Source organism: Antechinus flavipes, chromosome 3 (assembly GCF_016432865.1).
Source record: "Antechinus flavipes isolate AdamAnt ecotype Samford, QLD, Australia chromosome 3, AdamAnt_v2, whole genome shotgun sequence".
NCBI classification, from domain to species: domain Eukaryota; kingdom Metazoa; phylum Chordata; class Mammalia; order Dasyuromorphia; family Dasyuridae; genus Antechinus; species Antechinus flavipes.
The window spans coordinates 584,107,637-584,134,600 of record NC_067400.1 but is presented as its reverse complement, the minus strand read 5'-3'; the positions used below and the strand labels follow the sequence as shown (position 1 = coordinate 584,134,600).

Here is a 26,964-nt window from a genome sequence, read left to right as displayed (position 1 = left end):
AAACCTCAAATGTGGTAACTACTTATGAAGAGACCAGGAGTGAGAGAAAAGAGCCTTTGGGAACAGAACCACATTAAAAAAGAACAATTAAAATAAATGAAGGAATATTGTCCCATATTTATAGCAAGAATGAAAAATAAAAACAAAAAGCCACCAATGATGCAAATAAATCAAAGAAAATATAAACATAACTTAAATGTGAATGGATTAAACCGTCAAATAAAACAAAAAAAGGACATAATATATATTAAAAAAACAAACCCTACAATCTTTTGCTTATAGGAAACACATTAAAAGAACAAACTTCTCCCCCCAATCTCCCCTTCAAAAAATTTGAAGGGATGGGAAAAAATTCACTATGCCTCAAAGTGAATCCAAAAAAAAGTAGGAATTACAACATACTACCTAACAAAGCAAAAGAAAAAATTTAACTAAATTTAAATTAAAATAAGGAATAAATAGTAAACTACATTGTAGCGAAAGGAACCATAGGCAACAAACCAATAGCAATAATAAACTTATATACTGTAAATGCCTCGTATCCAAATTCATAAAATACACATTGAGTTGTAAAAACACATGGATAATAACATAATGGTGACAGAAGACTTAAATATTCCTCTCTGGTTTTAGACAAGTCTAAGAGAAAGATAAACAAAAGAGAAAATATAGAATTGAATAAATTGCTGGCAAATTAGAGTTAAAACACATAGGATTTCTAAATGAGAAAAAAAAAGAATATACACATTCTTTAGCACAAAACTGACCATATATTAATAATCAAAGAAATGTAAAGAGGCAAAAACAGTTAATAATACATTTATAAAGACCATAACAGAAGAAAACCAGTAATTGGTTGAAGGGATCACAAACAAAAATCACAGATTTGAATGGAGATTTAACAAGGACATCCTAAATAATGAATGAGTCAAAGAATAAATCAAAAAACCAATAATTTTATGAAAGAAAATGATAATGATGAAACAACATACCAAAATTTCTGGGATGCAGTTAAAGGAGTCCTCAGGGGAAAAATCATATCTCTACAAACATATATTAAAACAAAATAGAAAAAAAGAGGATTAATGAACTGAATATACATTTAAAAAATTAGAGAGCCAACAAATAAACCTAAAATAAGCACAAAAGAAGAGATATTAAACATTAGAGGAGACAAAGATAAATAGAAACAAAAATATAAAGCTATTTGAAAAGACAATAAAACTGATAACGCCTTTAGGTAATCTGATAAAAATGGAATGGACAAATCAATAAAACAGCAAGTGATCAAGAAGAAATCAATAGTATAAATAGAATAAAATAGTATAAAAATAGAGCCTAATGACATACTGCAACATATCCAACATATAAAGGACTGCTTGCCATCTAGGGGAGGGGGTGGAGGGAGGGAGGGGAAAATAATTGGAACAGAAACGAGTGCAAAGGATAATGTTGTAAAAAAAAAAAAAAATTACCCTGGCATGGATTCTGTCAATATAAAGTAATTATTAAATAAAAATTTAAAGAAAAAAAAATAGAGCCTAATATGTACAGTTCTATGCAAACAAAATGATAAACTCCAAAGAAATACTATATAATATTCTATTAGAAGTTCAGTTATAAAGATCTTAAATAACTTAATCTCAGAAAAGGAAAGAGATATAGTTGTAGAGTAACTAACAAAACAATAACAAAAACTCCTGCTCCTGATGAACTCATAAAATAACCATATCAAACTTTTAAAGAAAAATGAGGACCAATATTTCACTCTGTAGTAGTACATCTTTATTACAAAATTTAATTCTAATACCTGAACCAAGGAAAGACAAAACAGAAGGAAAATAATAGGCAATATCTTTAATGAAATTTGATTAGCTCAAAAAATTGAAATAAAATCCAAATAAAACACATGTTTTATCCAGAGAATCATACATGATTTTAAACCCAGGATACAAAGATAATTCAGCATTAGGAAAACAATCAAGATAATTAATCATATTAAAAAAAAAAAATCTAGAACCACACGATCATCTCAATGAATGTAGAAAAGGTCTGACAAAGTACAGGATTTTTCCCATATTAAAAATCCTACAAATAAGATGCATAGAAAGACCTTTTTTAATATCATAAAGAGCATCCATTTTAAAACAAAAGCAAGCATCACATAAAAGAAGATATGAGAGAAGCTTTCCCAATAAAAATGACAATCAAGCAAGAGTGTCTAATTTCCCTACTATTACTTGATATAATTCTGGAAATGCTAGCAACAGCAATAAGACAAAGGCATAAAGATAGGTAGAAAGAGAAATAAAACTATTCTTATTTGTTGATAAGTTGGAAAACACTACAGAATTAGCAAAGATACTAATGTTACTATTACAAGTGTCAGTAAAATTGCAGACTACAAAAACATATATATTTTTAGGTGGGGATTGACATACAAAAGAATAGAAGAGGTTTGCATAGATTCATTTACAAATTATTCCTTAAAGAAATAAAGAGGGGCAGCTAAGTGGTGCAGTGGATAGAGCCCCAGCCCTAAAGTCAGGAGGACTTGAGTTCAAATTTGGTCTCAGACACTTAACACTTCCCAGCTGTGTGACCCTGGGCAAGTCACTTAACTCCAATAGCAGAAGGAAGAGAGGGAGGAAGGGAAGAGGTATGGGCATCTGCTCATTTTACAATTCTTCACTACCATAAAAAAGTCTTTTTTTTTTAAATGAATTTTGTTATTTACCATAGTCCTTGGTAATTTGCCTAATATAGCATTCTAAGTATAACTTAACTTTGAAAGTGTAATAATTTTTATTATATTGGCATGACCTAGACACAAACATGAAACATTCCTCCAATTCTTTCTTCCTTCCTTGCCCATCAATTGAGGAATAGCTAATTAAGTTGTGGTATATGAAGGTAATAGAATATTATTGTTCTATAAAAAATGGTGGACAAGCTGATTTTGGAAAATCTGATAAAAACATACGTGAACTGATGCCGAGTAAAACAAGCAAAACCAGAAATACACTGTACACAATATGGAAAGAATGTGCAATGATCAACTATGAAAGACTTGGTTCTTCTCAGGGACTCAGTGATCAAAGGCAAGTCCAATGAACTTTGGCTAGAAAATGTCATTTATATACAGAAAGAGAATTATGGAGATTTAATGTAAAATCAACACATGCTATGTTCCCCTCTTTTTCCTATTTTTTCCACTCCCGTGATTTTCCCCTTTTATTCTGATTTTTCTCTGTCAACATGATTCATAAAGAAATATGGATTTTAAAAGTTAATATAAACATATAGCCAGAAAAAATAAAACAATTAATAAAGGCAAAAAAAAGACTAAAAGAAAAAAAAAAAAAACTCTAGACCACCAAGGGAAATAAGGAAGAAACAGGAAGAAAGGAGGAATAGTACTTCTAGCTATTCCTTATTCATTATTCTATTATAAAGCAAGAACCATCAAAATCATCTGATATTGGTTTAAAACAGAGGTAGCTTAATGGAAGAGGTTAAAACAAAGGAGATTCAGAAACAACAGAAATCAATTCTCAATGTTTCATAAAGCAGAACATAAATTTCCTAGGAAAGAGCTGCTACTTCCTGAAAACAGCTAGGAAACTGGAAAATTGTCTAACAGAAATTAGATCAATACTTTATACATTATACATTATTCCACAATATATTCTGAATGGCTATATTACTTAACTATCAATGATCAGATTAGAAAAAAAATTTTTAAGAGAAACAGATCCTATATTTTACCAAGTAGGAGACATATTCTTAATCAAAGGATAGAAGCAATTATAAAAAGATAAAAGGGACCTTTGAAAAGTTGCACAAATGAAATTAAGGCACCGAGGATAAAATGGGGACTGTTCAAAGGGGAAAAATTTGTATCAATTTTTTCTAGTAAAGACTGAATATCCAAACTAAATAAACAATAAATTTATTTAAGACCAATAGCCATACCCAAACAGACAAGTGCTCAAAAGAAATAAACAGTTTTCAAAAAGATTTGAAAAGCATTCAAAACCACATGGCAGAATGCTGCAAATCACCAATAATAAAAGAAAAGCCAATCAAAATGACCCTTAAGTTTCACTTCAAAACCTGCAAAGATGACCCATAAAGGGGTAATGTCTGTGGAGCTGTAGTAGAAACACACTATTGGTAAAGCTGCGAAATTGTTCAACTGTTTGAAAAACAATTTGGAATTATACAAATCAAGTGACTCAAAGATCCCATTACTGGACTTATACAAACCCAAAGGAAATCACTGATGAAGTCTCCCATATATGTCAAAATATTTATAACAGCAATTTTCATGATAGCAAAGAATTTTTTTTAATAACTTTTTATTGACAGAACCCATGCCAGGGAATTTTTTACAACATTATCCCTTGTACTCTCTTCTGTTCCGATTTTTCCCCTCCCTCCTTCCACCCCGTCCCCCAGATAGCAAGCAGTCCTATACATGTTGAATAGGTTACAGTATATCCTAGATACAGTATATGTGTGCAGAACCGAATAGTTTTCTTGTTGCACAGGGAGAATTGGATTCCAAAGGTATAAATAACCCGGGAAGAAAAACAAAAATACAAACAGTTTACATTCACTTCCCAGTGTTCTTTCTTTGGGTGTAGCTGCTTCTGTCCATCCTTGATCCATTGTAACTGAATTAGCTCTCTTTATCGAAGAGATCCACTTCCATCAGAATACATCCTCAAACAGTATCGTTGTTGAGGTATATAATGATCTCTTGGGTCTGCTCATTTCACTCAGCATCAGTTCATGTAAGTCTCGCCAGTCCTCTCTGTATTCATCCTGCTGGTCATTCCTTACAGAACAATAATATTCCATAACATTCATATACCACAATTTACTCAACCATTCTCCAATTGATGGGCATCCATTCATTTTCCAGCTTCTAGCCACTACAAACAGGGCTGCCACAAACATTTTGGCACATACAGGTCCCTTTCCTTTCTTTAGTATCTCTTTGGGGTATAAGCCCAGTAGAAACACTGCTGGATCAAAGGGTATGCACAGTTTGATAACTTTTTGAGCATAATTCCAGATTGCTCTCCAGAATGGTTGCATGTGATAGCAAAGAATTAGAAACAAAATATAAGTCAATCAGATGGGGAATAGGTATGCAAACTGTGGTACATAATGTAATAGAATACTATTGTACTATTAAAAAAAAAAGCTGCATGTAATTAATACAGAGAAGCCTAGGAAGTTTAATATGACAAATAAGCAGAGTGTCAAGAGAACAATATACAGCAACAGTATATAAATGGAAGGATCAACCACAGAACACAAAAATTAAAAATGAATGTAGCAAATTTACAAAAGCGCAAGCATAGGCTGAAAAAAGAAATATGAAAGGATACTTCATGGAGTTGAACAGTCTATAGAGGACATAGATTTCTGAACATTTTCAATATATTAATCAGTTGTTGATTTTTTTTTCCCTTTATGAAAACAATCTTATATCAGGTGGGAGAGTTAAAAAAAAGGGATAGTGGGGAAATGAGGCTATAAAAGATATCAATAACAAAACTTAAGTGTCAAAAATTCAGTAGCATTGTGATTTGTCCTTTTCTATATGAACTACTTCATAAAAAAGGATACGAAGAATTAAGAATATTAATGAGTCATCCGTGCTCCATAGGAAATATTCCCTAAAGCTCTAGCCTGTCCACACACTTGTCCTAATTCAACTAGGTTGTAGGTCTCCAAGGCCCCGATTCTGGAATGGACATTTGACCATCAATCTTTCCCCCACTGGCCAGAACGTCCAGGTGTCCTGTCAATACCCTGAGGCTCACTTGGCCTCTCCCTCAATGGTGTTGTATGAGCACATGTGTCCATCCTACCCCACCTCCACCCCTTATTTTCTTTGATTAGAACTGGAAGGCCCTAAAACCTGGGGTTGTTTTGTTTTTCTCTATCTTAAGTTCTAAGCTCTCAATTACATTGCTGAGTTGTTTTTTTCCCCTCACTCAATTATAATAATAGCTACAAAATATGAAAAAAAAAACAAGAGATTAGATGGAAATATTGACCAAATGGGTCGTTTGTGTTAATATTTTATTAAAGACAATATAATGATTAAACAAATAAAGTGCAAAAAAATAAAAAGTGGACAATTGGATTATTTGAAAACAGGTCTGTTAATGTTTAAAATTTAAAATTTTTATTGAAATAATTTTGTCTAACGTGTCTAAATTTCTAATTAGGGAAATGTTAATTATAATAATTTTGGTTCTACCTAACACCATCATTCTGGCAGAAAACAAAAAGGGAATCCCACTGATGCTCTGATGGTGAAATTATAAATTGGTCTGGCTATTCCAGAACTTGAAATTATATCCAGAAAGTTATCAAAAGATTCATACCCTTTTACCTAGCTCAACCACTAGTAGGCCTCCTATTCTGGAAGGATGAAAGAAGGAAAGAAAGATTCCTATGTTCAAAAAAGAAAAAAGTTTGTTTGATACTAGGCCAAAATAAGCAAATTATTTTTTTTAAATAACTTTTTATTAATAGAACTCATGTCAGGGTAATTTTTTACAACATTTATCCCTTGCATTCACTTCTGTTCCGATTTTTCCCCTCCCTTCCTCCACCCCCTCCCCCAGATGGCAAGCAATCCTTTACATGTTGAATACGTTACAGTATATCCTGGATACAATATACGTATGCAGAACCGAACAGTTTTCTTGTTGCACAGGGAGAATTTAATTCAGAAGTTATAAATAATCCGGGAAGAAAAACAAAAATGCAAGCAGTTTACATTCACCTCCCAGTGTTCTTTCTTTGGGTGTAGCTGCTTCTGCCCATCTTTGATCAACTGAAACTGAATTAGCACTCTTTATCGAAGAGATCCACTTCCATCAGAATACATCCTCAAACAGTATCGTTGTTGAGGTATATAATGATCTCCTGGTTCTGCTCATTTCATTTAGCATCAGTTCATGTAAGTCTCGCCAGTCCTCTCTGTATTCATCCTGCTGGTCATTCCTTACAGAACAATAATATTCCATAACATTCATATACCACAATTTACTCAACCATTCTCCAATTGATGGGCATCCATTCATTTTCCAGCTTCTAGCCACTACAAACAAGGCTGCCACAAACATTTTGGCACATACAGGTCCCTTTCCCTTCTTTAGTATCTCTTTGGGGTATAAGCCCAGTAGTAGCACTGCTGGATCAAAGAGTATGCACAGTTTGATAACTTTTTGAGCATAGTTCCAAATCGCTCTCCAGAATGGTTGGATGTCAGTAGCATCTATTTAAAACCAGCAGTAAGCATCATATGTAACAGGGACAAACTGCAACCATTCCCAATAAGATCAGGAGTGAAACAAGGTTGCCCACTATCACCATTACTATTTAATATTGTATTAGAAATGCTAGCTTTGGCAACAAAAGTTGAGAAAGACATTAAAGGAATAAGAATAGGAAATGAGGAAACCAAATTATCACTCTTTGCTGATGATATGATGGTATACTTAGAGAACCCCAGATTCTCTACTAAAAAGTTATTAGAAACAATCCACATATTCAGCAAAGTTGCAGGGTATAAAATAAACCCACATAAGTCATCAACATTCTTATATATCACTAACAAAACCCAACAGTTAGAGTTACAAAAAGAAATTCCATTTAAAATAACTACTGATTATATAAAATATTTAGGAATCTATCTGCCAAGGGAAAATCAGAAACTTTATGAGCAAAACTACAAAACACTTTCCACACAAATTAAGTCTGATCTAACCAACTGGAAAAATATTAAATGCTCTTGGATTAGGCGGGCAAATATAATAAAGATGACAATACTACCTAAATTAATCCATTTATTTAGCACTATACCAATCAGACTCCCAAAAAACTACTTTGATGAACTAGAAAAAATAACAACAAAGTTCATATGGAAAAACAAAAGGTCAAGAATTTCAGGGGATTTAATGAAAAAAAAAAATCAAATGAAGGTGGCCTAGCTGTACCAGATCTAAAATTATATTATAAAGCAGCAGTTATTAAAACCATCTGGTATTGGCTAAGAAATAGACTAGTTGATCAATGGAATAGGTTAGGGTCAAAGGACAAAACAGCCAATAACTTTAATAATATAGTTTTTGACAAACCCAAAGACCCCAGTTTCTGGGATAAGAATGCACTATTTGACAAAAATTGCTGAGAAAATTGGAAATTAGTATGGCAGAAACTAGTTATTAACTCACACTTAACACCGTATACCAAGATAAGGTCAAAATGGGTTCATGACCTACGCATAAAGAATGAGATTATAAATGAATTGGAAGAGCATAGGATAGTTTACCTCTCAGACCTGTGGAAGAGGGAGGAATTTATGACCAAAGAAGAACTAGAGATCACTATTGACCACAAAATAGAAAATTTTGATTATATCAAATTGAAAAATTTTTGTACAAACAAAACAAATGCAGACAAGATTAGAAGGGAAACAAAAAACTGGGAAAACATCTTTACAATCAAAGGTTCTGATAAAGACCTTATTTCCAAAATACATAGAGAATTGACTCTAATTTATAAGAAATCAAACCATTCTCCAATTGATAAATGGTCAAAGGATATCAACAGACAATTTTCAGATGAAGTAATTGAAACTATTTATAGACATATGAAAATATGCTCCAAATCATTATTAATCAGAGAAATGCAAATTAAGACAACTCTGAGATACCACTACACACCTGTCAGATTGGCTAGAGTGACAGGGAAAGATAATGTGGAATGTTGGAGGGGATGGGGGAAAACAGGGACACTGATACATTGTTGGTGGAATTGTGAATACATCCAGCCATTCTGGAGAGCAATTTGGAACTATGCTCAAAAAGTTATCAAACTGTGCATACCCTTTGATCCAGCAGTGTTTCTACTGGGCTTATACCCCAAAATAAGCAAATTAAAAGGAATTGGATAGACATATTGTCATATATGAATGAAATAATATAACTGCATCATGAGAAATCATGAGATGGACTATTTCAGAGGAAACAAGGAAGAAAAGCCCTCCATGAACTAATACAGAGTGAAGGGAGCAGAACTAGAACAATTTACACAATTATAACATATAAAGAATAACTTTTAAAGATTTTTGATCAATGCATTGAAAAACCATGAGTTAAAGAGAATGAAGATCACATATTTCACTCACCTCCAATAGAGAGATAATAAACCTAAAATATAGAGAGACATACATTTTCAGATGTGACCAATATGGGGATTTGGCAGAGGGAAAAGAGTTATATATGTTTTTGTTTTTTTTTAAACTTGCTCAATTTTATAGAGATCAAGAGAACCAGATCAATTTTATAAAATTCCAAACAAACCCATAAAAGATATTTATGGCATGATAAACCAAATTTATTTCACTATAATTTATTGCTATAATAGTCCTCTCAATTAAAACTGAAATAAAAATATATAGTGTAAATACATTGTATCACCTTATCCTAAAAAAAAAAAAATATTACAATGCACTGTCTTAATGAAATAGGAATGTGAATGATTACTACTGTTTCAGGGAATGAAAAGGAATGTCTTTTTAAATGTGTTAAATATTCAGGATTTAAAAGGGATACCATTTTAAATTTTAAATCTTACTGTTAAGACTCATGCATCATATAAAATAAAATAAATTTTTCAAAGAAAAGGTATAGAAACTAGTGAGGTGATATTCTGTAAAGAAAACAGCTAAAACAGAGTACATGAACTAAGATTTGAGAGACAGGAGCCAGGCAGAACCATGTACCTATTAAGAACTTAATAAATTCTGGTCAACTGACAATGAAGGACTAGGAAATAAGTGAGTTGAAGACTTGGAGGCATATAGGAAACCATGAAGATTTTAATATGAAACCTCAGAGCTGTTTTAATTTCCCTTTCTCTATTAGTGATCTGGAATATTCTACCACGTTCAATTTTTTACTATGTCCTATCCTAAACTTTCATGGTTTATACTCATCTATTCCTTCAATCTCTTCATAATTTGCATTTTCTCAGGCCATATCCCTAATGTTAACTTAAGAAAAGTTAAGAAGAACTTTCCCAAACTCTGTCTTACAACCATTTCAACTCTACACGATCCTATCAACTGGGATCCCTTGAGCTATATATCAACAACCTGTCCTATATATAAAACCAGGACTAGATTATTTTCCCACTCTCTACTTCACTGATCCTATACACACGCTATTAAAAGGTGCAACATATCAAACAACCATATTAACTAGATATATTACAACTTAACTACACCTGGGTTCTCAATACAGCAAAGTATGCGTCCTTCCTCCTTAATTAACATCCCATTTCACTCCCCACAGAGATCAATTGAAAACCTTTTTTTTTTTTTAATTTCTTCTAGCATCCCATAACTTACCCTCAACTATGGATCTTGCCTCTTACTTTTCTGAAAAAAATCAAGATCATTTGCCTTAGGCTATCCTTCCTTCCCTTCAGTTCATTTGAAACTCCATTCTCTTCTCCTTTCCTCCAATCTTTGATAGGGTTCTTCTCACCGAGGTCCACTCTTCTACATGTATCCTTAAGCCCATCCCTTACTATCTTTTCCAGCAGAAGAGATTCTCCATTGTCCCCTTCCTTCAATTTTCATTTTTTTCTTACAGATAGGTACATTTAAAGGCATTTGGGAAAAAAACAACGTCTTTCTCATGTGCTTGAAAAGAAAAAGGAAAAAAAAAAAAAACACTTTCACTAGACCTTGCCACCCCTTCAAGATATTATTGTATACTTTTCCATCTTTTCTGAGCTAAACTCCCCCCAAAAGCTACCTAAAACATGTTGCTTAGATTTCCGCTTCTATCCCACCTAAACCTTTCCTTTTGCAGGTGTCTTCTGACATTATCATTCACCATTTGAATGCCTCTCTTCAAAGCTAAGTAGAATGGTCTTTCCCTAGTCCTCCACCTTGCCCTTGGCAGTTAGATGATGCTGGGGGTATAAGGCTGGGCTGAAGAGTCAGAATTCTGAGTTCAAATCTGGCCTCATACTGATACTAACTGGGAGCTATCTATGTGTAAGGAGGGAAAGTGAAAAGTCCACTAGAGTACTACTGTGTCTTGACAATAAACATCTCTCCGTGTAACCTTGTATCTTCACAAATAAAGCAATGTTATTTCAGGCTACCATTTCCTCTTGTCTAGACTGTTGAAATGGGCTCCTACTAGGTTTCCCTGCCTCAGCCCTCCTTTCACTTCATCTTACACCTAGCTGTTACATTTGGCCACATCGTTTCCCTAGTCAATAAACTCCAATTACATTTTATTGAACACAAAACAAAATATAAACTTCTCTTTTTGGCTTTCTAAGGTCTTGTATTTACAACCTAGTTATAGTCTAGCTTTCCAACGTATCCATACTTTATTCTTCTCATACACTGCAGTCCAGAAGAATCAGCAATCTCATCACATGATATATTCACCTACTACCTGGGTGCATTTGTACCCAGTCCAGGGCTGCCTGTCTTCTGGACTTGAAATATACCACCTTATTATCTGAATGTCAATCTGAATGTCTGTCCGTCTTCAATTTGCAGCTCAAACACTGTATTCAACACTTCTCCAAACATACCTACTTGGCCCAAGTGTTTGCTCCATTCTTCCCAAACTACCTACGTTTATTTTAATGTGTACTTATTCTAGTAGAATCTCTGGGGTTCTCTAGGTATACCATCATATCATCTGCAAAGAGTGATAGTTTGGTTTCCTCATTGCCTACTCTAATTCCTTTAATATCTTTCTCGACTCTTATTGCCGAGGCTAGTGTTTCTAATACGATATTGAATAATAATGGTGATGGTGGGCAACCTTACTTCACTTCAGATCTTACTGGGAAAGATTCCAGTTTTTCCTTATTACATATGATGCTTACTGATGGTTTTAAATATATGCTCCTGACTATTTTAAGGAAAAGTCCATTTATTCCTATGCTCTCAAGTGTTTTTATTAGGAATGGATGTTGAATTTTATCAAATGCTTTTTCTGCATATATTGAGATGATCATATGGCTTTTGTTTGGTTGGTTATTGATATAGTCAATTATGCTAATAGTTTTCCTAATATTGAACCAGCCCTGCATTCCTGGTATAAAACCTACTTGGTCATAGTGTATTATCCTGGGGATGATTTTCTGTAATCTTTTTGCTAATATTTTATTTAAGATTTTAGCATCAATATTCATTAGGGAGATTGGTCTATAATTTTCTTTTTCTGTTTTCAACCTACCTGGTTTAGGTATCAGTACCATGTCTGTGTCATAAAAGGAGTTTGGTAGGACTCCTTCAATCCATATTTTTTGAAATAGTTTATTTAGCATTGGAGTTAATTGTTCTTTAAATGTTTGGTAGAAATAACATGTAAATCCATCTGGTCCTGGGGATTTTTTCTTAGGGAGTTGGTTGATAATTTGTTCTATTTCTTTTTCTGAGATGGGACTGTTTAGGATATTTACTTCTTCCTCTGTTAGTTTGGGCAAGCTATATTTTTGGGGGTATTCTTCTATTTCATTTAAGTTGTCAAATTTATTTTTAAGACTAACAATTTGATTTTCCTCTTTCCTTTTTTTAATCAGATTTACTAAGGGTTTGTCTATTTTGTTGGTTTTTTTCATAAAACCAACTCTTAGTTTTATTAATTAATTCAAGAGTTTTTTACTTTCAATTTTATTGATCTCTCCTTTTATTTTTAGAATTTCAAGTTTAGTATTTGACTGGGGGTTTTTAATTTGTTCCTTTTCTAGCATTTTTAGTTGCAAGCCCAATTCATTGACCTTCTCTTTCTCTATTTTATGCAAATAGGCCTCTAGAGATATGAAATTTCCCCTTATTACCGCTTTGGCTGTATCCCATACATTTCGGTATGATGTCTCATTATTATCGTTTTCTTGGGTGAAATTATTAATTATATCTATGATTTGCTGTTTCACCCAATCATTCTTTAGTATAAAATTATTTAGTTTCCAATTATTTTTTGGTCTACTTTCCCCTGGCTTTTTGTTGAATGTAATTTTCATTGCATCGTGGTCTAAAAAGGATGCATTTACTATTTCTGCCTTACTGCATTTGAATTTGAGGTTTTTATGTCCTAATATATGGTCAATTTTTGTATAGGTTCCATGAACTGCTGAAAAGAAAGTATACTCCTTTCTGTCTCCATTACATTTTCTCCAGAGATCTATCATATCTAACTTTTCTAGTATTCTATTTACCTCTTTGACTTCTTTCTTATTTATTTTGTGGTTTGATTTATCTAATTCTGAGAGTGCAAGGTTAAGATCTCCCACTATAATAGTTTTGCTGTCTATTTCTTCTTGCAGCTCTCTTAATTTTTCTTTTAAGAAATTAGATGCTACACCACTTGGCGCATATATGTTTAATATAGATAGTGCTTCATTATCCATGCTACCCTTTAGCAAGATATAGTACCCTTCCTTATCTCTTTTAATTAGATCAATTTTTGCTTTAGCTTGATCTGAGATCAGAATGGCTACCCCTGCTTTTTTGACTTCATCTGAACCATAGTAGATTTTGCTCCAACCTTTTACCTTTAACCTGCATGTATCTCCCTGCTTCAGGTGTGTTTCCTGTAAACAACATATTGTAGGATCCTGGCTTTTAATCCATTCTGCTAACTGCTTCCTCTTTATGGGGGGGTTTACCTCGTTCACATTTATGGTTAAAATGACCAATTCTGTATTACTTGCCATCTTGTTAACCCCTGTTTATGCTTTTCTCCCTTCTTTCCCCCTTCCCCCCCTTCCCAGTATTAAGCTTGTGAGCACCACTTGCTTCTCACACCCCCCCCCACCTAGGCATGACCTAGGCATAAAGAACGAGATTATAAATAAATTAGAGGAACATAGGATAGTTTATCTCTCAGACTTGTGGAGGAGAAAGAAATTTGTAACCAAAGATGAACCAGAGACCATTACTGATCACAAAATAGAAATTTTTTATTATATCAAATTAAAAAGCCTTTGTACAAACAAAACTAATGCAAACAAGATTAGAAGGGAAGCAACAAGCTAGGAAAACATCTTCACAGTTAAAGGTTCTGATAAAGGCCTCATTTCCAAGATATATATAGAGAACTGACTCTATAAGAAATCAAGCCATTCTCCAATTGATAAATGGTCAAAGGAGATGAACAGACAATTTTCAGATGATGAAATTGAAACTATTACCACTCATATGAAAGAGTGTTCCAAATCATTATTGATCAGAGAAATGCAAATTAAGACAACTCTGAGATACCACTACACATCTGTCAGATTGGCTAAGATGACAGGAAAACATAATGATGAATGTTGGAGGGGATGCGGGAAAACTGGGACACTGATGCATTGTTGGTGGAGTTGTGAACGAATCCAACCATTCTGGAGAGCAATCTGGAATTATGCCCAAAAAATTATCAAATTGTGCATACCCTTTGATCCAGCAGTGTTTCTATTGGGCTTATATCCCTAAGAAATACAAAAGAAGGGAAAGGGACCTGTATGTGCCAAAATGTTTGTGGCAGCCCTGTTTGTAGTGGCTAGAAACGGAAAATGAATGGATGCCCATCAATTGGAGAATGGCTGGGTAAATTGTGGTATATGAATGTTATGGAATATTATTGTTCTGTAAGAAATGACCAGCAGGAGGAATACAGAGAGGCTTGGAGAGACTTACATGAACTGATGCTAAGTGAAATGAGCAGAACCAGGAGATCACTTTACACTTCGACAATGATATTGTATAAGGATGTATTCTGATGGAAGTGGATTTCTTTGACAAAGACTCAGTTTCAATTGATAAATGACGGACAGAAGCAGCTACACCCAAAGAAAGAACACTAGGAAACGAATGTGAACTATTTGCATTTTTGTTTTTCTTTCCGAGTTATTTTTACCTTCTGAATCCAATTCTCCCTGTGCAACAAGAGAACTGCTCGGTTCTGCAAACATATATTGTATCTAGGATATACTGCAACATATCTAACATATATAGGACTGCTTGCCATCTAGGGGAGGGAGTGGAAGGAGGGAGGGGGAAAAATCGGAACAGAAGCGAGTGCAAGGGATAATGTTGTAAAAAAATTACCCTGGCATGGATTCTGTCAATATAAAGTTATTATAAAATAAAGTAAATATATATATACATATATACATATATAAATATATATATATATATATATATATAAAATGTGTACTTATTCTATATATGTTTATGCATGTATATATTATCTCCTGCACAAAAAGAAAACTTAGGCTTAAGAATCATTTAAGTCTCTTTGTATTTACTTCACCTGAAACACAGTAGCCCCAAAACAAAATGCTTGTTGAACTGATTCAGACTAAATTCTGGCAGACTTAGGAATATTTTCCCAGAAATTCTTTTAAAAAATGTAGCTCTTCCTTAATTTCTATTTGGGGATTTCTCAAATTCACTTATTTCTGATTCTTCTTTATCTAGTCTGTTTAACTGAACTACTTTCCTCCTTTTTTAACTAAAGCCAAATAGTCCTGGAGACTGTCTCTCTAAAGCTTTTTTTGGAAGGGGACAAGGGATGGCGAGGGAATTGGGGTTAAGTGACTTGCCCAGAGTCACACAGCTGCTGAGTGTTAGGTATCTCAAGCCAGATTTTAATTTAAGTCCTCCTGACTTCAGGAATGATACTCTTATCTCTGTGTCATCTAGCTGCCCTCTAACCACTATTTTGTAAAATTATTTCCCTTCACGTTCTAGATTGGTTTTTTTCCACCAAATTAATTGTTCTTTTGTAATGGAGATTCACAATTTCAGGTACTACCTTCTTTTTCTGCTCTTTTTATGTGGAAATGGTCCTACTTGTCAAGTTCAGAATAAAAACAACTTTAAAAACCATGTAAAAGGCCTTTCTTATTATCCCCAGTTATAAGTGCTTCCTGAAAAAATACACTGTTATTTATTTTTTATTTACATGATCAACATCTATATATAGTTGTTCCCAGACCCAAGAATGTAAATCTTCAAAAGCTCCAAGAATTTTCTGGTCATTGGAACTTCAGTTGAACATTAAAAAATGCCTACTTTTGTCCTCAGTGGGCTCCCCTTCACTGGAGGCCTTCAAGTAAAAAAAAAAAAAAAAAAACAGACTATGTTATAGAGAGATTATTTATATGGTATAGGCAGGACTAGATAGACTCTAGGACTCCCTCCCCCCCCCAAAAAAAATTGAGATTCAGTGATTCTATGCTATGCTTCCCCATAGGCTGAATGGTCTGAATAGGTTTGACTAGAATAACTAAAAACCTCTTGTATTTCACTACTCTTTTTACCAACTCCCAAAAGAGAGCTTCAAAAATCCACATCCTGGCAAGTCAAATGGGTACAAACATCTCCAGCAATATAGAGGTTAGAAAGACAGGCCAATTCCAGGAGACTTGTGATGGAGAGAGCCATCTTCATCCAGAGGTAGAACTATGGGGATTCAATGTGGATCATAACAGTATTTTCACCTTTTTTTGTTGTTGTTTGCTTATTTTTTCTTTCTCATTTTCCCTCCTTTTTGATCTGATTTTTCTTGCACAGAATGATAAATGTGGAAATATGCTTAGAAGAATTGCACATGTTTAATCTTCAATGGATTACTTGTTGTTTAGGAAAGGGGTAAGAGAAGAGGGAGGGAGAAAAACTTGGAACACAGGATTTTGCAGAATTGAATGTTGAAAATTATCTTTGCAGATATTTTGAAAAATAAAGTTATTATTACAAAAAAAATTAAATCAAAATCCAAAAAAAGACAAAAAAAAAAAAAAAAGACAGTCTATACCTAAAGAAGAAAAATGCAGAATTTTTGAATTAGGCATATTCTCAATATCTTTATTGAAGAAAAAACGTAGTCTTTAACTGCCTGTCAAAAACAATTACAGATCAAAGAATACAAGTTAATCATCCAACTTCATAAAACAAACCAAAAGATTCCTCAGTTTGACAGGCCAGATCATGTGTGTTTTTATTCATCCCTACATGTAAAAGCATCCTTTATAAAAAGAAAAGGTAGTTTTTGGATTTTGTGCCTTGTTGCTTTACACTGATAACATGTTTTGTACTAAGTTGATTTATTATTGTCTGTAGTGAGTGCTGCCTGTATTCTCTTTTACCCATAGAAGATGAAGTAGATTTTGGCCCCAAAGCCAGTTTTGGCCATTTAGACAGTAACTCAGCAGATTGTCAACAAGGTCTCCTGACAATTTTCCAATCTGCACATGAGACCATAGCCAGGTAACAAGTACTACAATTGGGTTTTCGCTCTAATCTAAATAAACAGGCAGAAAAGCCACTTTTCTTCCCATCCCTGTGGAGAGGCAATGGAAGCATCACTATCAGTTTAGGAAGAAAATGTGGTCAGAGAACTGAGCTCATTCATGTTCAGACAGTACCAACTGTTCCATGTTGTATCTTTCTCTCATTTCATTTACACTGCCAAGAACCATTTACCTGAAGATTATGTCGACTGCCTACAGGAACAAAAAACCATTTCCAGTTCTGTGGGACTTCAAGTCAAATTCCTCATTCCCCAAAAACAAGAAGCCTTTATGAAACTATGTCAGACCTATGTTCAACCCAAATTGCACCAAGCAGTGGCTCTCAAAGGTCCCAAAGAATAGACCATCAGGGCCCATTGCAACCCAGTCAAGGGAACCCCATCACATTACTGGACACAGGTCAGCTTCCCTAGGCTCTGGCCCCAAGCCAAACCCATAAAGAGATATATACAAGAGACCTCAAGATTTCTGGGTAGACAGAATGATGAGGACCATACAGAAACTAAAGCCACAGGAATAGAGTGAAGCAACTCAAGTTACAGAATGGAATCCTCTTCATCTTCAGTTATTATTAACTTAACACCTCAAAGTGAAATGGTGCTGACTTGCCCATCCTGAAGGCAGTACTACAGAAAAGCTTTATACAGATTCAGGAGAAATAGAGAAAGCCTTTTACCAATTTATTCATTCATATTAAGGACATAAAAATACAAAAAAATCTTTCTTTAATAAATAAGCAGTATCTACTTAAAGCCACAAGCTAACACTATAATGTAGGACACTAGAAAAAGCCTTTCCATTATGATAAAAAAAAATACAACATGGATATGCATTATCACGTGTATTATCTAAAATAATTTTGAGGAATACTACTAGCAATGGCAATGAGAAAAATATTGAAGAAAAAGGCAAATGCAAAAGGGAGGCAAACTGATCCATATTTGCAGATAATATATTTAATAACTGACTTAAGAGAATTCTAGAAATCCTATGAAAACAAAAATAATCTATATAAATAGTCATTCCAGTAAAGCTGTGGGACAAAAAACTCTAAACTCTTCATGACCCCATTTGGAGTTTCCTCAGCAGAGATACCTGGAGTGGTTTGCCATTTCCTTCTGCAGTTCATTTTACAAATGAGAAAACTGGAGCAGACAGGGTTAAATGACTTGCCCAGAGTCACTTAGCTCATAAATGTCTGAGGCCACATTTGAACTCAGGAAGATGAGTTTTCCTGACTGCAAGTCCAGCATTTCATCTACAGCACCATCTAGCTACCCTTGAACAGAAAATAAATCCACAAAAAATCATCAGCCTTTTCATATATTACTAACAAAAACAAGTAGGAAGAGATAGAAAAAAAATTCCATTCAAAATAACTATGAGAAATATAAAATAACTAATAGTCAACCTATTAAGGTATACTTAAGGAGCATCTTAAGAATATATAAAAATGAATGCAACTAAAACACTGTTTAAAAGGGGAAAGACTTAAATTAAAAAAAAAATCAGGGTTTATGTCTAGGCCTTGACAATATGAAGGCAGAGACTGAAGGAAGAAAGAACTAATAAGGAAGGAAGGGAGAAGATTTGAGGATTGAGGGGCAAGATGGAATAGAGAATAAAGTGAAGCAGGACCAGGCCTTCCTGAAATAATGGGCTGAATGAGGCAGCTGCCAATCCAGAGAGTACTGTCCCTTGATTTGCTATTAGGAATGGTTATTCTTTGTTTAGTGGAAATAACATTAAAGAAGGCCTGTTAGAAACCTGCTTTGCCACCACACCCTAAAGAGCAGGTGAGACACAAGGAGAAGAGGCCCAGGCCTGGAGCAAAGAATATCAGGATTCAAATCTATCCTTGGCCACTGAGCTGCTGTGTGATCCTAGACAAATCATCATCAGCCTGAGTTTCCTTATCTGTAAAATGGGGATCAAAGAAGCACCTACTTCCCAAGGTTGTCATGAAGATCAAATGAGATAATAATTGTGCAATACTTAGCATAGTATATGGCAATACAGCATTTTATATATATATATATATATATATATAGAGAGAGAGAGAGAGAGAGAGAGAGAGAGAGAGAGAGCTTTTCCATTTGATCTGCAGCTGAAATTTCCCTATGTGTTGTCTTCTCACCTAGTAGAATGTTGAGCTCCTATGAGAGCAGAGGTGTCTTACTTTCCTGCATATATCCCTACAGCTTAGCACAAGGCTTTGCACACAGGAGTGTGCTATTCATTCACTCATTCACCATTTCACTCAAAAATTTTCTGACAGGAAAAAAATTAGAAAAAAATACACTCCTACCCATTAGAAAAACAGCTGAACAAATTGTGGTACATGAATGTTGTAAAATATTATTTTGCCATAAAAAATACAAAAAGAAAAACTTGGGAAGACCTCTATGAACTGACAGAGAAAAATAAAGAGAATTCATCACAAAATGGCCCCAATAAAATTAGGATTTCAACTCAGAGAACAATATGATTTTAGAGGATTTGGTGGCAAAGTGAACCAACCATTCACTTGCTAAGAAAGTGCGTTTTCAGAAGTAGCCAACATGTCCCCATTTGCCTAACAGGGACATCATGTTATATAGAGAACTCTCCGGAGATGAGAGAAAGTCAGGGAAATTGTAAAGTAAGTTTTTTAAGCATCAATAATTTTTGCTGGAAAAACTTAGGGGGAAGAGGACACAGAAGCTCCCAGATAATGTCCGTGTATAAACACTTTAGGAATGGCTTTCCAAGTTACTCAAATATAGCACTCCACAGGCAGCATTTCCAGCTCAAAAGGAATGTGCTGGCCTGCTAAGATTCTATTTTCTAAACCCTTTCACCTTCTATCAATGTTGTAGAAACTGCCTACTAATATATTCAAAGAAAGCTACAAGGGAGAAGCCCTCAGTGACCACTTCCTGCACTGACATTCTCTCTTGCAGTGCTGAATTTAGCAAGCAAACAAACTTTTCCTCGCAGTTATTTTCAGACCCATGCCTAGGCTGGCGAAACAAACCCCAGGCCTGCTGTGAAATGCGACTCCTCGGCACTTGCTGCTCTGCCAGGAATCAGCAGCAAAGTGCACACTCAGTCTCCTGAGCCTGTCCAGAAAGGAGCTGAGTCACCCCAGGCCTTTCTCACGCTCACGCTGGCCCAGCAAGGTCTCCCTGCACAAGGCATGGCGAGGCGTTCTCCTTCCATAACAGCCACTAGCTCAGGAGCAGCAGCCATGTAGACATCTCACAGTTCCTCTGTTCCTACCAGGACAAAGGAAGACTAGCTGCAGAGCCCCTGCCGCTACTCAGGATGCAAAGCGCTCTCACAAGCAGGAGATTGTCTACTTTTGAGAGAAATTCAACTACTTGCCTAAGAGATCTAGAAGCGATTTTGGGTTCCCAGTACCCATACTATCTAAAGCAGTGGTTCTCAAACTTTTGTTCTCAGTATCATCATGTTAAAAAACTATCGAGGATCTATTCAAAGAGTTTTTGTTCACATGGTTATATTTATAGCTATTTACTATATTAGAAATAAAAAATGATTTTGAATTTATAGACCCTCTGAAAGGGTTTCAGAGTCCCCAACAATTCTTTGGACTACACTTTGAGGACCACTGGTCTAAAGAGTATTTTCATTAACCATCCACTCTTTTTTTGCTAGTTATCCCAGAGGAGTTGTGGCCTTTTTGTTGCACTTTCTAAGGATGTTTAATTAAACATGGTCCTAGGTAACACTGCTTCAGGTCAGTTTTCCTTTGAATAATCTAACTTAAAGGAAAGATTAATGGGCATAAGATATTTTTCAAATATGTGTAACCATTTGGTTTAAAGATTAAACAAACTTTCCGATTGTATTTGATTTTGAAAAAGATAGCATATTGGAAACAGGATGAGATCTAGAGTCAGGGGATGAGATTCCAATCTAATCTCTTATCACTTATGAAACCTAGAACAAATCACACTCCACTCTCATGGCTTCCTACTCTGCAAAATGAAGCATTTGGTCTCCATAAGCCCTAAAATCCTATCCAAACAATGAATCAGCTGTCATTTATTAAGTACCTGCTACAGGAAGTATTTGCTAAGCACCTATTATTGTGAGGGGAAGAGAAAGGAAGAAGGGAGGGGAAAAAGTCTCTTCAGACTAATTGAAAACAAACATTAGTTAGCATGAAGATGGATCAGAAAAAGCATGTAGATGGCACAGTGCAAGGTAATACTGAGTATATAAAGTCAGAGCAGCCTGGAGCACATTAAAATAAGACAGAATGTAAACATACAGGTATATGCAAATGCAAAGTATCCCCAAAATCTTAACCTTTTAGGATATTGTTGGTAACCTCTGTATGTACAGGGGAAGAAGAAGGATAAGAAAAGGTCCCATCTAAAAGATCTAAAATAGCCTCGAATAAAAAGAGGCTTTCTAAGACAGGATGAGGAAGACATATTTCAGAAAGGAAAGATAACCAAGGCAAAAGCAGAGACACAAAAGTTGTAGCTTCACTGATTAGAACAATTAAGATCATTTTGACTATATTGTTAGATTCACAAAAATAAGTGATATGTAATATGGGTGAAAAGGTAGTCAGGTGGGGAAGAGCCTCAAGAAGAATAATACAAATCACAAATAATTGAGAAATACAATTTAAACAAGTGTTTAAACAATCCAAAGATAGGAAACTGGCATAGAAAAGTGTTGGGGAGGCTACAAAAAGAGAACACGACTGAATTGTCAGCAGATAGGTGAATCATTCTAAACATTTTGGAAAGCACTTCAGAAATATGTAAAAAGATTAAGAGCCTTTGATCCAGAGATTCCACTGTGAGCTACAGGTAGACGACCCAAGAAGGTCACTCTGAAAAGGAAAGCTTCACAAACATCAAAATATTGACATAAACAGAAATGGAAATCAAGTAAATGACTAAGGACTAAACAAGGTTGGAAAAACAGTACATATGAAAGTGGCGGAAAGTTCTTGGATTGAAAGAAACGATTAACCTAACAAAAATAGAGAAACATGATGCTTGGCTAAGAAAGGAGAACCAAGAAAACCATCTACACAATAAGTATCATAATATACAAGGAAACCAACATAACAAAAAATTGTAATAACCAACTCTGTCTCCAAACTGCACGTAAAAGTAGCCTTTCTCATTTTACTGGTAGTTTTGTTGAATTTTATTTTCTTCCACTTTTATTCATTAATGCAACAGGTCTCAGGAAAGAAGTAGAGAAGAAAATAGAGAGAATTGCAGGTAATGTAAAAGCAAAAAAATCTAACTACAAACTTATTTTTTTTAATATATACAAGATAGCTTTACAAGAGAGAATACTACATCTATGAGGATAAGAACTTGCTTCCTTTAGAAACTAAGGCTTAAAAGAAATTGGGGCTTCCAGGAGAATGTTCAAGGGAAGGAGAGTTGAAGAATCTGGTAGCTAGAGTTGGGCACACTGGAAGTATGGAGATCAAGTGGATAAAAGTGGGAGAATGAGAAGTGGGAACAGGAGGGAGAGATGATTTACTCCTAGAGAGTAGGAAATTTATTATCTATGGAGATTGGAAAAGAAACAGTGAAGTTTGATAGTCATAGAGGAAAAGTCTGGGTAGTAAAAAAGTTATTGGCAGGAACTATGTATATGAGACTGTAAGGGAATAAGCAGAATGTTCTCAGTCTAAGAATCTCAGTGACAGAGTACCATACTATCTTGAAATGAATGCATATCTCTCAATGTGTATGTAATCATGCAAGGAATGATCTCATCAATCTATACAATGTGGAATTAATAAAATAATCTCTTCTGTGCTCTGTCTTGGAATTAAAAAGATTTAGATAGTAACTTCCAAGTTTAAAATAATACCTGAAAAATGTGAAGTCATTTTGAATAAATAACTATTCAAAGTATATAGTTAACATATTTTTAAAGAAAACTGAATCAAAAGTTTTAAAATTGATGAGTTAACTATTCTAAATAGCACTCACTAAGCCATATAATCTTATTAGAATTTGTGGTTTGTTTGTAAATGTATGCTATGACGTCTCAAACCCCCTTCCCCATCTAAAAAATCTTATTATGACCTTGAACTGCTATAAGAGAAGCATATGAGATAATGACATCTCTACTCTACAAGGACAAACTACAAACAAAGTTGCATTCTACTTGCTACAGTTTATGAAGAGCACTGAAATGATAGTGTCCCAAAGAAAGGCATTCAGAACAGTGAAGTATGAAGAGTCCAGAATTCAGGTCATAAAAAAATCATGTCAAGCAGATAGGGATATTTGGACCTTAAAAAAAAATTCTTAGATAGGGACAACGGGAGAAAGAAAAGAGCTAGTTATGCTGATACTGAAAGAAAAAGAAGACAAACGAGCTTCATGAATTCATTACATGAACTGGATCCAGAGAGAAATCAGCAGAAACAGGAAACAATATATACAATGAATATGAATAAGAAAGTAAATAGACAGAAGAACCAATCCCCCCAAAAAAGAGGCCTGAGAATATGCTGCCATTTGTGTCTTGAAATAGGCTGGGGTTCTTTAGATAAAAAGGCTGTTTGAGGCATATCATAGGCACAAAAATGAATGCTGCCCACTGACGGATGACTGGCTAGAGGGGAGAAGTCAATTACGGACATTGGAAATAGTAAAAAAAAGACCCCACCACAGAAGAACTTCTGTTAGATTAAGAAAGTCAAGGAATCCAAAACAAATACAGAACTCTCATTTTACCAATATGTGGGAGCTTGGGGCCTTTGATGGACCACAATACTTTCTGAATTCTCCTGAAAGAAAATTTACAAAAATCCCTGAGAAATGGGTTCCCTTAGCTAGAGACTATGAATACAGGCTAAAAAAGAATGGACAGGAAATCAACTTTTATTAAATAGCTACAACATAATTCCAGGAATTTGCTAAGAGTTTTATCAATATTATCTCATTTAATACTCAAAATAACCCTGTGATGTAGGTGCTATTATATAAGCCCCTTATTTTACAGTTGAAGAAACCAAGGCAGACAGCAATCCAGTGGCTTGCACAAGGTCATCACATACCTAAGTGTTTAAGGTTAGATTTGGATGCAGATCTAATTCCAAGCGCAACATTCTATTCATTGCATCCTCTGTCCAATACACACACACACACACACACACACACACACACACACACGATATATATAAAAACCAGACAGGATCTGAGAACAATGATTAAGTTTGCTAGTAAACAATCTCATACCGACAGTTTTCATCATTGATAGGATCTTTTGACTTCATGGAGTAGCTATTTCAATGAATGACTTGTTTCAATAGCCAACAATTACATAGCACAAAATTGAAGCATAATATATGAATGGATTTTATATTACATAACATGGATTACATTACAATGGATTTTACATGACAGTTTCACAAGAGTCAAGAAGGACTGTCATTCAAAAACTAGGAACAGAACTTTAAATGTATTAATGCATATCTAATACACAAGAGCATCTACAGATCCAAAATAATGTGCAAATAAAATGTATTCTAGTGACTTGTAACTCAATGCAGCAAATAAGTAAGAGTAATACAATTTCAAAGATGACTGGTGTTCTCTAGTAAATTTTCTATCATGTACATTGTTAACACTTCTGGTTTCTCAATTTTTTAAATTTCCTATGACTTCCTCTCTGTATCCAAAATAATAAAATCAAACATTCACCATTGAAAACTCAGTCTCACTATGAATTGTTCAATTCTCCAAGATGCTAAACTTAAAAATTATTCTATCTACGAATTTAACCCTTCTCCTTTCCATATCCTCATTACTCATCTTTTTCTTCCTCTACCACTTTACTTGTGAAATAAGTTCTGATCCTTCTGTGTACAACACATTTATGAAATTGAACCTACACTCAGGCATCTCAACAATGCACTTTCCTCTCCCTTGAGTTCTTCTCTCTGATTTCTCACTGTCCCAACCCTGATAATTATTAAACCTGGAAAAGCCAATGTTTGCCTTCCACTTCCCTAGCACCACTGCAAAGCAGGCCACAAAATCATACCAATAGTTGTCAATTTTTTATTCACAAATTATTGACACTTCCCACAGTGAATATTCTAATTCTTCTCTACCTAAAAGCTCTGAAACCTAAGTGACCTTCATCCAAACTTCTATATATGACATCATCTCTTATGGGTAAATTCAGGCTATCTACAGACAGCTAACTCATCTCTCTAACCCAAAACTTCAAAATCTTTTTCTGTCTTATTCTATCTTTTCTTACAATATCAGGCAATGGAGTGGTCTACTTCCCTACTAAAAGCTCACTGGTCCAACCTGAACAAGCTCTATAAGAACAACCCATTCTCAGAAGAGCAAGGAATGGTTTATAAAGAAAGAATTTATGACCAAACAAGTATTTATGAAATATAAAACAAATAATTTTTATTATATATTAAACAAAAAGGCTTTACACAAGCAAAATTAAGGCAACCAATATTAGAAGAAAACAAAACCTTTATGGCAACGAACTCTAATAAAGGCCTCATTTCTCAAATATATAGAAAATTGAGTCAAATTGGTAAGAATACAAAGTCACTCTCCAACTGATAAATGGACAAATGAACAGTTTTTAGGTGAAGAAATCAAAGCTATCTATAAGCATATAAATAAAATGCTCTAAATTACTTTTGATTACAGAAATGCAAATTGAAATAATTCTAAGGTATCACTTCATATCTATCAGATTGGCTAAATAACAGAAAAGGAAAATAAGGGATGTGGGAAAACTGAGACACTGATGCACCTGTAGAGTTATAAAATGATTCAGTCATTCTGGAGAGCAATTTGGAACTATACCCATAGAGTTCTAAAACTGTGCATACCCTTTGATCTACCAATACCACTACTTAGTTGGTTTCCCAAAGAGATCATAACAAAAAGGAAAGGGAACTACATGCACAAAAGTATTTATAGAAGTTATTTTTGTAGTGGTACAAAATTAGATATCAAAGGGATGTCCACCAACCGTGGTATGACTGAACAAACTGTGCTATATGAAAGTAATAAAATACTTTTGTGCAATAAGAAATGAGGAGTATCTCAGATAAAGAAATTGAAGTCATCTATAGTCAAATGACAAAATACTACTGATTTAGAGAAATGCAAATTAAAACAATTCATAAGGACCCACATTGCAAAAAATATTTATAGCAACTTTTTTGTGGTGGCAAGGAACTGGAAATTGAGTGGATGCCGATCAACTGAGAAATGGCTGAATAAGTTGTGGTATATGGAGGTTATGGATTATTATTGTTCTGTAAGAAATGATGAGCAGCAGAACTGTGGAGGTAAAAGAAATTTGTGACCAAAGAAGAACTAGAGATCACTATTAATCACAAAATAGAACATTTTGATTATGTTAAGTTAAAAAGGCTTTGTATAAACAAAACTAATGCAGACAAGATTAGAAGGGAAACAATAAACTGGGAAAACATTTTTACAGTCAACTGATAAAGGACTCATTTCCAAAATATATAGAGAATTGACTCAAATTTATAAGAAATCAAGCCATTCTCCAATTGATAAATGGTCAAAGGATATG

At 34.4% G+C, this 26,964-nt stretch overlaps 1 protein-coding gene across 11 annotated transcripts in view; it reads right to left on the bottom strand.

Moving 5' to 3' along the window:
* EIF4G3 (eukaryotic translation initiation factor 4 gamma 3) overlaps positions 1 to 26,964 on the bottom strand; it is a 386,518-nt gene that overhangs the window by 207,438 nt on the left and 152,116 nt on the right. For 9 of the 11 annotated variants that reach the window (XM_051988328.1, XM_051988326.1, XM_051988317.1 and 6 more), the window contains exon 4: positions 993 to 1,043. The exons of the other annotated variants lie outside the window; for them this stretch is intronic. The gene's annotated coding sequence lies outside the window, so the exon portion shown is untranslated. The remainder of the gene's footprint in view (positions 1 to 992; positions 1,044 to 26,964) is intronic. 11 annotated transcript variants of the gene reach the window in all.